General features: G+C 43.5%; 1 pseudogene; it reads left to right on the top strand.

Annotated features, from left to right (window-relative positions):
- Positions 1-4,039: 4,039 nt before the first annotated feature.
- On the top strand, positions 4,040-5,237 carry LOC148170647 (uncharacterized; annotated as a pseudogene).
- The last annotated feature ends 5,565 nt before the right edge of the window (positions 5,238-10,802 follow it).

A 10,802-nucleotide genomic window follows, 5' to 3' on the forward strand; every position in this document is an offset into this window, starting at 1 on the left:
CCGCCTATGACTCAGCGACCTTCTAGAAACGGCGATTCTCGAAACGCACGGAACATTCCAGCGCTGGCGCTCGAAGCTTCCAGAATCTTCTCGTAACACTGCCCCCCTCTTAGTTCTGATCGTCCCGATCAGACCAAACACCTGATTCCCCGTGATATTTACAAAGTCTATTTAGATGAACCACTTTCATCTTTGAACGGGCGCTGCGTTGGATCCGATACACCACGTCGTTGATCCTCTTGACCACCTTATACGGACCCTCCCATGTAGATGTCAACTTCGGAGATAGGCCCTTCTTCCGTTGGAAGTTAAATAACCACACCAACTCTCCCTCGTTGAATCCTTCACGATTAGCCGTCACATTATACCTGGGCCGCATTCTGTTGTCAGCTAACTTCATCCTCTGTCGCATATGATGATGTGTTCCCAAGAGGGTCTCACCATTCGTCTTCGGAAAAGGCCCGGGCACATTCGTGGCAATTCTCTCAATCGGAACTCTCATGTTGTAGAACGGCATACCACCTTCCGTTCGCGTTCGAGGTCTTTCACTTGCCCCACAACCCGTACATCTCCTGCACCATCGTTCAACATCTTCACGACAGCCAATCCAGTAATACCGTTCTCGAATCTTGCTCAACGTTTTGTTCACTCCGAAATGAGCGCCTGATGTCCCGTCATGGGCCTCTCTGAGGACTCGGGAAACTTTACTCCTGGGTACTAGTAACTGCGAGGTTATCTTCTTCCCATCTGCGCTTTCCCATGCCCTTTTCAGCACTCCATTTTCTACTAGGAGGGAGTCCCATTGCGCCCACAACGCTTTCAACTCTGGACTTCTTTTCGAGATATCTTTCCAACACGGCCTTCCGTTACCCGCTTCCTTCCACTCCAGCAGTGGCCCAATCTGTTGGTCTGCTTGTTGATCCCTTCGAAGGTTCCCAGCAGTCCAATCATCATCACAGCCCATGACTATCCTGTTTACTCGTATTGGTCCTTCGAACTTCGAGTATTGCTTGCAGTCATTGGAAAGTCTACGAGAGAGTGCGTCATCATTATTGCGTTGTTTTCTCGTCGGTTTCGACTTGTTGACGGACTTCACGGTTTTCTTTGATGTCTGAGAGGCGTTCTGGCCGTTCCCGAGAACAACCCTGCAGTCACGTTCAAAATGACCTGATTTGCCTCAACAAGAGCAGGTCTGGCTAGTTCTTTGTTCCTGAGACTTCAGTAACTTCCTAAGCTCCTTGAGGATGTCATTCAGGTCCGTATTTGTGGTTGTGGCCGTAGACGTTGTCTCTTCTTTATCAACGGCTCGGATTTGTTGGCAGTCGGGAACATTTACAGAATACTTCAAAACGGCCTCCATCTCCAACGCGCACACCAAAGCTTCATTTGCGGTGTTGTATTTGCCAACACGCACGATCTTCTGTAACTCCGGATCCCGAATACCTTGCAGGAACGTATCCATGGTCATTCGTTCGACAAAATTTTCCGGCGCCGAAGGATAGGCCAGCAAAATTAGTCGTTTAACACTTGCCGCAAATTCCTGCAGCGATTCTCCAACCCTCTGCCGACGAGACTTGAGCTCCCAGGCATATACTCGCTGAAGGTGTTGGTCCCCAAATCTATCTTCCAACGTCGCTACCAATTGGTCGTAGCGCTCCCTGTCTCGATCTGGAATGGTCTTTAACAAGTCGAGAGCTGCACCTCTCAATGAGACTATCAAGAATGACGATTTTTCTTCTTCCGACCATCCGTTGTGTTTAGCTGCAACTTCAAATTGCAGTTTATAGCTGTCGAATGAAGTCGACCCATCGTAAGTCGGAGGTTTCATTTCTTTCGTTGTGGTCAGGCCGGTCCTATTTGGAACTTGACGCCTTAAGCGTAGTAACTCATTTTCCATGTGCTGTTTAAATCGCTCCAGATCTTTGACATGTACTTGCACTTCGTCTTTGACGCTTTGCAGTTCTTCTTTAACGCCTCCTATGCACTCTTCTACTTCCTCTCTGACGCCTAGTAGTTCCTCCTTAACGCTTCCTAGGCACTCTTCTACCTCTTTTTGAATTTCATCGACCTTAACCATAATGGTTACGTTCATGTTTTGTTCCATGTCTTTAAGCTGGTTCAGGATTGCTGCATTCTCTGTTTGTCTTCTTTCTTCTTCCTCTAATTTTTCTTTTTAAGTCTTCTTTTTTCTTCCTCTAATTTTTCTTTTTGTCTTCTTTCTTCTTCTTTTTGTCTTCTTTCTTCTTCTTTCAGTTTTTCTTTTTGTCTTCTTTCTTCTAAATTTGTCTCCAATTTTGCCATCATAGTGGTCATCAATTCTTGTAGCCCCTCCATTTCTGCGGCTTGCTGTCTGGTTTGAACAGGCATAAAAATTGTCCACAATCAAGTAACAATGTCACAGTCTGGTAATGTCACGACTTTTCCGATCGAAAATTCCAGAATTTTCTCGATCACAAGACTGGGCGGGATCCCACTTCTGACACCAGTTGTCACGTTGGCCGAAAAATCAAAAGTCTCGCTTGTAACAATAACAATTTTATTGTGCACTATGAACACTCTCGTACTTCACAATTACAACACTTTTCAGGATTTCCAAATACTAGACTATCCCTTGACTATCCCAATTCTATCACTACTCCCCTATATACAGATATTCCCCTACCACTAGCCTAAATGCTGGAGCGCTGCGAGAATATTCGGGAGTTCCGCCTATGACTCAGCGACCTTCTAGAAACGGCGATTCTCGAAACGCACGGAACATTCCAGCGCTGGCGCTCGAAGCTTCCAGAATCTTCTCGTAACAATACTTTCTAAATATTGTATGTCTTTGTACATGTTGTCTACTTGCTGTTCAGCTAATCTTATTTTTTCAATTAATTGTCTTGTACGTTTTTTCAGATACTTTATTTTGTTATCTTGTAATTTACTTATTCTTAGTTTTATTCGCATAATTTGAAGATCAATTTCAATATTATCTGAAGATTGATGAATTCCTTGAAGAAAGTTTGTAACACGTTCACCAGAAGTAGACGACATTTTATAAATTGAGCTATGAAGGTTTTTATTTTATCTGTTGCATATTGTCAATATAAGTTAGTAAACACCAGCGCCATCTTGAATTATTTGCATCAACTATTTATAGAAACCTGTCTGCTACTAATCATAAGGCCCTTCAAAAATTTTTTGAATTTTTGGATACGTTTTGAATTTATTGATTCGTTTTGAAATTTTTATTTAAAAAAAAACGTTTCGCTGTAATTCCACACCGGTGTCTTATTTAATCGGGATTCGAAAACGCTGCGAAAGCGTGTGCACATGTTCAGAGCGCGACGCTTTAACTTTTGCGCTAACGCTGTTTAGCGATAAGTGTCCGCGGTTTGCATTATTTGTGTTAAATAAATAAATGGATTCTTTGCCTATTGATTTTATTAAGCAGATGAAAAAGAATATTATAACATTAATGAATTAGCGCCAAAATGGCCTTTTATATTAATAATTATAGGACGAAGTGGTTCTGGTAAAACAAATACTGTTGTCAATCTTTTAAAATATTTATTTTTTGATACTTTTTATTTGTATGCAAAAGATTTAGAAGAACCGTATTATCAATTATTACAAAATGTATTTGATGATGAAAAAATTCGTGGACAATCGTACTTTTCATCAGATATAGAAGACATTGTCGATGTAGACGAACTAGATAGAGATAAACAAAATTTGATTGTTGTTGATGATTTCATAACGGAAAAAGATCAAAAGAAACTGATAGATTTAGTTATACGCGGAAGAAAAATGAAAGCTTCAATGATTTATATAACACAGGATTGGTATAGAGTACCAAAATCAATTCGTTTACAGTGTAATTATTTTTCAATATTTCCTTCCTGTGACGGTAATGATATAAGTTTAATATTTAGAGAAAAGGGATTGGATATGAAACTTAGGGAATGTTATGAAAATAACATCAAAAGTTTTGATTGCTTAACTGTTGATTTTAAAACTCCTTAAATGAAATATAGGAAGAATTTTACGCCCATAAATGACATCTGAATACGCTCCGATCATGAAGGCTTCACCTGAATACGTTCTTAGAAAAAATAGAAAAAAAGGAGGTAAATCAACAAGAGGGCCACCTGGTATAGGATTTAATCTAACAGAAAATGGTGATTATGATATTTCAGGACACAAATTAGTTAATGTAATGCAACCAGAAAATCCTGGCGATGTTGTTAATTTACAATATTTAACTTCAGCGTCCATAAAGTGGAATACTGCGCGCGAAGCACTAGTCGATGAAATGGACGCTTTGCATACTGTTGTGGATAAAGTCAACGATAATATGATTAAAAAAGATGATTCTCAAAGTATTCTAAAAATTGTTAAACCTGAACTCAGTAATATGATTAAAAAAGATGATTCAGAAAGCGTTTTAAAAATTGTTAAACCAGAGATGGATAATATGATAAAAAAAGGTGATTCAGAAAGCGTTTTAAAAATTGTTAAACCTGAATTAGAAAATATGATTACAAAAGATGATTCTCAAAGCGTTTTAAAAATTGTTAAACCCGAATTAGAAAATATGATTAGAAAAGATGATTCTCAAAATATTTTAAAAATTGTTAAACCCGAATTAGAAAATATGATTAAAAAAGATGATTCAGAAAGCGTTTTAAAAATTGTTAAACCTGAACTCAGTAATATGATTACAAAAGATTCATTGAATCTAACCGCTACAAGAGGATATATTGATATTGGTAATAGAAGATTAGTTAAAACAGCTAATGCAATTGATAAGTATGATGTTGTTAATAAACGGCAACTAGATGATACCTTAACCAAATTATGGACATTATTCTTTTTTACAGTTTGTAGGAAAAATTCGTTTTATTAAAGAACATGAAGGACAAAAGGCTATTACTTCGCTTTTCATTTATTTTGATGGTGAAGGATTTATTAGATTGCCAATGGATGTGGAAGTTGTAAAATTCTACTCAACGGCTAATTTGAAAGATTTGAATATCAGTAATAATAAAGGAACAATAGATGTTTCTAAACCCTTTATTGTTAGAGAATCTGATCTTCTATCTTTTATGATAAAAAAAGAAAAAGTAAACACGGATGAAAATTCGGGCGAAGCTCTCATGAGCGAAGCGAATCTCGGTGGTTATAACCATAATAAACCTTATCTATTAAGTACTCCAATTTTCTTTTATATGTTAGTCAAGTTTTCTGTATAAAGCCTTTGACCTACGCACAATCGCTTCGCATGCTACGCACTAGTCCACTGTTTGGACGCTCATGAAGGCTTCGCCTGAATTATTTACAAAATAAAATATATCCAGGGTGGCCCATCTAAGACTTTCGGGCTCAATATCTTTGTCATTTATGAACGGATTTTTCCAAAATTTAAAATATAATTTCTTGAATAGGTAAGGATGATGTGACATTACCAACGTCATCCTTCTCTTAAAAATGTTAATTTTACTTGCCTTATTTTAAATTTTAATTAGTTAAGATTTATGTCATTTTATAAAACATCAATAATTATCCGAGTGTGCCAAAACTCAACCGTCTAGCTAGTCAAGTTGCCGAGAAAAAGAGAAAAAAGACCCTCAACATTTTCAAAAGATGCAAAATCATAGTCGGCTATGAAAAAAATAATTTCCCACGCCCAATTTTGGACATCCCTGCGTTCGGTCTGTCAATAATCGCTGACGTCAGTGACGTTCTTGACATTTGTAATATTTCTCATTTGAGGTTATGTTTACTTTTGAACATGATGATGAAAATCATTGATTTAAACTTGCGCAGAACGATTTATCTCGATCTTTTGAAATTGGAAACTAATCACAATGTATCAGGCAACGTTTTGGCGCAAAAAAATGCGTAGGCACAAGAAAATGTAAGTAAAAAAACTTGTTGAAAGTTGGTTATCACCAGAAAAATGATTGCAGAATGGTTCGCTATGAGGTGCAACTAGAATTCACGACTTTTTTAGAAATGTCACTGGTTTATTGGAAATGGAAATTCAGTGACACGTATGCAGTGAAGCGATTTGACTCATTTATGATTGCATTTACGTCAAAACAGTTATTTCCCTTATGATGGAGACAGAATTAGATGATCACAGTATTTCATTCTTTTTCAGCAAACTTCTTTACTGCGCCTATAAAATGTGTGGTGCTAGATAGTTTTAACATTTCTCTTTTGTTTAGTAATGTTATTAATCCATAGTAGATTAAGCTCGAAGCTCCAATATGTAAACTGCCGTAGTCAAGAAGTTAAAATTGGTTCATAATACGTATGAAATCTAGGACGTAGTGCTGCTATCGAAAAATGCTGGACAGAATTGAGCTATGTGCCATTTGTGCGCATTAGCTTGTACCTACATGAGTGTTTAAATCACTTGATTCACAAGTGAATGTCGGTAAAGTTGGTATGCAAAAGTAACGAAGAATGCTGTATCGTTGAGTGGCCCAGCACCTACAAGACCAACGACAAAGACAAGTTTACCCATGTCAAAACGGAGTTTTATGGTATTTAGTGGCTATGCGACTAATAAATTCGTATGTTTCAAATATGATTTGTAAAAACAAGGTCGAATCGACAAATGTAGGCACGATTCTGCACACTTTTAAGACCGCCATGCTAAAAGGTGTTATCAAGAAAGTTTCTTCAAGTCCAAATTGGCCGTACAGTACCATTAATATTCCGTTTCGAAAGATTGGCAAATGAAACTTCCCCGAATAGGAAACTAACTAATGATACCAAGACGTAAAAGTAATATGGAAATCAGATACATGTACTTACCTACAACTACGCGGTTTTGGATCACCAAAAACGCATGATAGTGAGTTACATTTTCTAAGGTCATTGCAAATTGTAGGAAAACACTGTCTACATCTGATATTTCAGATTCGTGCTTTCGAACGGAATATCGTGGATGATGTTGCGAGTTGTATTTGTTGCTTCAACAAACCTTGCGATCTAGGACCACTATTATGATATGAAAAATGTGTTTGCACGGTATCACGACGATTTCTCACTAAGAAAGAATAACGAGTCAAAGAAATAGTGCAAGAAAAAAATTAAACAAAATGACAATGAACATCATCTATACCTACTTTCCAATAAAAATTGCAAACATGTTATTTCTAACAAAGTATCGTCGGTCGACTTTTTCTATGGGACAATTCTTTAAACAAACATTAACTTTAGGGCATTGCAACATTCATTAATAACTTGGACGAGTGAAAAAAAGACGAACAAGACTGAAAGCAACACACTGAAAATGATGCAGTACTTCAACACGGACTGTTACTTTAAATGTTGAACCTGTTCTTTCTCATTGAACCGCCAAAAGATGCAAATATGAAAGGGACTTTCATTGACACCCTATCGTACCCTGTTGCAAGCATTAAGAACGATTGCAGAACGTTCTAGACGGTGTTGTTGACCGCCATGAACGACTATGCCATTTGGATTCTTTTAACATGGGTGGATATGTTTGACGGACAGTAAGTAACCAAGCTGCTGAAAGTGCAAAACCCTGCTTGTTGATGAATTCGATGAAGAGTCGCCGCAACACTAGATGGTAAGTGTTCAGCGAAGGAAAATGACTAGTACCATCGAAGCAATTGTTTCAGTTGAAAGCGACAAGCAACAAGCGATTTGCTCGGACCAAGATACCGCAAATTCATTCTTCGCCATCACAGAACATATCCAAAAACTTATGCTGCCCCTAGGTCAGGTCAGGTCAGGTCAGGTCAGGTCAGGTCAGGTCAGGTCAGGTCAGGTCAGGTCAGGTCAGGTCAGGTCAGGTCAGGTCAGGTCAGGTCAGGTCCCCCCTCGAGAGTCATTACCTTGCCGCGGTGAGGGGGCAATAGTCAGCTGTGAGCTAGCCCATACTTCGTGTGGGAGGCAGCAGCGGCGAACGAAAAATGGCTCAAGGATCATACCGTAAACCGCCTGCCAGTGCAACGACCCCGGGAAACCGGGTACGTGCTAGCAGGGGGCACGGGGGTCTTGGCTTAATCGCCTGGGCCAAGTGGAGGGCTACCACTATAAAAAATCCCTCAATCCCACGGTGAGGTACGCGCCAAAGGGATGCGTGGCTGGAGAGCGGACCAGTCGTGAGCGGCCAACTTCGGGGCACCAGGCGAACCCCGTCGAAGGAAGCCTTTCGCACGTGCAGGGGGCACCGCGTGCGATGACAATCCAATCCCCCATACTCGTGGGAACATCTTATGAATTTCTTTGCAAAACAAATTAAGGAGGAAAGGGTGGACGAAGGAGCCACCGGAGAGGAGAGAGGGACGGATGCAGGTGAGAATCCGTTTCAGGGGAGGGCCTTGGCAAGATCGCCAAAGCCAAACACCCAGGGTGGGACCCTGGGAGAAGAGCTGGAGGCGTTTGGTAACATCACCATCAGCATCTCTTCTACGGAAGAAGACACAGATGAGGCCGGATCCGGAGGGAGGCAGGAAACCCCCCGATGGAGAACCGTCCGTTCCAAAAGGAAGAGGGACAGCCCTCATGACAGCTGGTCTTTCATGGGAGACCAGCAGAAGAAGATGGCAGCGCTGACTGCCACATTGGAGGAGCTCCAGAAACTGGTGAGGGAAAACCCGAACACCAAAAAGGAGATCAAGGCGGCGATTGCGAAGTCCAATGGAATCGCCAAAAGCATGGGTGACTTCGCAGCTAGCGAGACCAGGCATGCTGCCAAAAGGTCCCCAGGTGCGACAAGGGCGATGGGCTGCCAAACGGACGCCCCAAACAAGAGATGGGTGCACCAAGGAACCCAAACAGTGAGCGAGGAAGAGATTGCTCTCGACCTCGAAGCAAGGAACATCCGAGAGAGGATGGCCGAGGCAGATTCGGAAGAAGCGATCTGCGAACTCGCAGGGAGGGGATGGCCTGAGGAGGCCTTCCAAAAAACCAAGATGGTCCAGGGGCACCCGGTGATGGCCCCCAGCAACACGGACATTGCGCTGATGCTTGCTCCAGAAGACAACCTGGAGAAGTCAGTAGGAAGGAAGGTTGCCGAGAGGTACCCGGAGCTGAGGGACCTTGTCCCCATCAAGGTAGGTGAGCTGAAATACGTTAAGTTCACCTCAGTTGTAGGAAGCGACACGGCAGGGGAGAATCGAAGAGACCGATTCGTCTTCCTTGCGGGAGTGCCGCAATGCCAGGAGGGGGCAGAGCCCAGGGTGGAAGACGTGCGCGCCGTGAGGAAACTCATCGACAGCGCAACCGAGAAGGGAAGAGAGCGAATAGCGCTGGCCACAACGACCGCGCTAGACGCTCGAACCTACCGCAAGCTGGCAGAGTGCGCTCTGGCTGGCAACGCGGGACTTGAGGTGGCGGTCTGCACCACACGCGAGGTGCAGAGGAAGCCAGAGGAAAGGGAGAGGCCAGGGCCCTCCAAGCGACCAAGGGAGACCATCTTGGTGAAGGCCACAGGAGTACAGTATGCTGAACTCCTGAAAAGGATGAGAACCGAGGTCAACATGGAGGCCACAGGGGCGGAAATCAAGGGGGTGAGGAAGCAAGGCGAGGGCCTGCTGATCACCCTGGACGGGGGGGAAGGCACAAGTAAGGCCGTGAAAGAGGCGATCGAGAAGAAGATCGAAAAGGTTGAGGTCAAGACCGGCAACCGCAAGGAGGAGATCCAAATCCTCGACTTGGATGCTGTGGCAACAGTCGAGGAAGTGGCCAAGGCTGTAGGCGAGGCTTTCGCCTACAAGGTGAGTACAAATGATGTACGACTCCGGGCTGGTTACAGGACCACCCAACAAGCCACAGTTCGTGTGACCAAGGAGGTAGCCAGGAAGGCGGAAAGAATCGGGAGGCTGAAGGTGGGATGGACGTCGTGCCGAGTCAGGTACCGCCCCAAACCCACCAGGTGCTACAAGTGCCAGCAATTCGGCCACAGAGCGGCCGACTGCAAAGAGGCAAGGCGGGAAACAGCCTGCCACAGGTGCGGAAAGGAGGGGCACAAAGCCGAAGCGTGTAAGGAGGAGCCCAGCTGCAACCGTTGCAAGGTCCAGGGGCACAGAAGCGACTCTCGCGCTTGCCCCAGGTACCGGGAAGCCCAAAAGAGGGAAATGGAGAGAGGCAACTCCAGGAAGAAGAACTCCAGAGGGAAGGTGGCAACGGGGGGCCCATCCCGTGCATGAGGGTCCTCCAAGCCAATCTAAATAGGTGCGCAGCAGCACAGGAGCTGCTGCTTAGGACGGCGTCTGAGAGAGAAGCAGACGTCGTGATGGTGGCCGAGCCGAACATCAGAATGGCGGGCCACAGAGGGTGGCTGACTGAACCCAACCGGGATGCAGCAATAAGGTTCACCAGCAACAAGCACAGAGGTAAGTACACTGGTGGTGGGGAGGGATATGTGTGGGTGGACGTAGACATGTGCGTCATGTACGCGTGCTACGTTTCGCCAAACGTACACATTGATAAATTTAATAAGGTGCTAAATGCTATGCGACATAGTATTAAGGTAGCAGGGAAGAGCGTCGTAATATGCGGCGATTTCAACGCGAAGTCGCCGGAATGGGCGTCCACAGTGGAAGATGAAAGAGGCAAGATCCTCAGTGAATGGGCGGCGGCGATGAACCTGTGCATCCTCAACCAAGGGGATGCACCCACGTGCATCAGACATAATGGGGTGTCGCACATTGACGTCACGATGTGCAGCGAAGAACTGGTAAGCAGAGTTACTGGATGGGCGGTCACGGATGACGTAAACCTGAGCGACCACCAAAACATCACTTTTGAGGTCAGAAGCGAGACTCCGG

Source organism: Gnatocerus cornutus, chromosome 7, assembly GCF_029298725.1.
Source record: "Gnatocerus cornutus isolate USDA-ARS CGAHR chromosome 7, icGnaCorn1.1, whole genome shotgun sequence".
Classification (NCBI taxonomy): Eukaryota; Metazoa; Arthropoda; class Insecta; order Coleoptera; family Tenebrionidae; genus Gnatocerus; species Gnatocerus cornutus.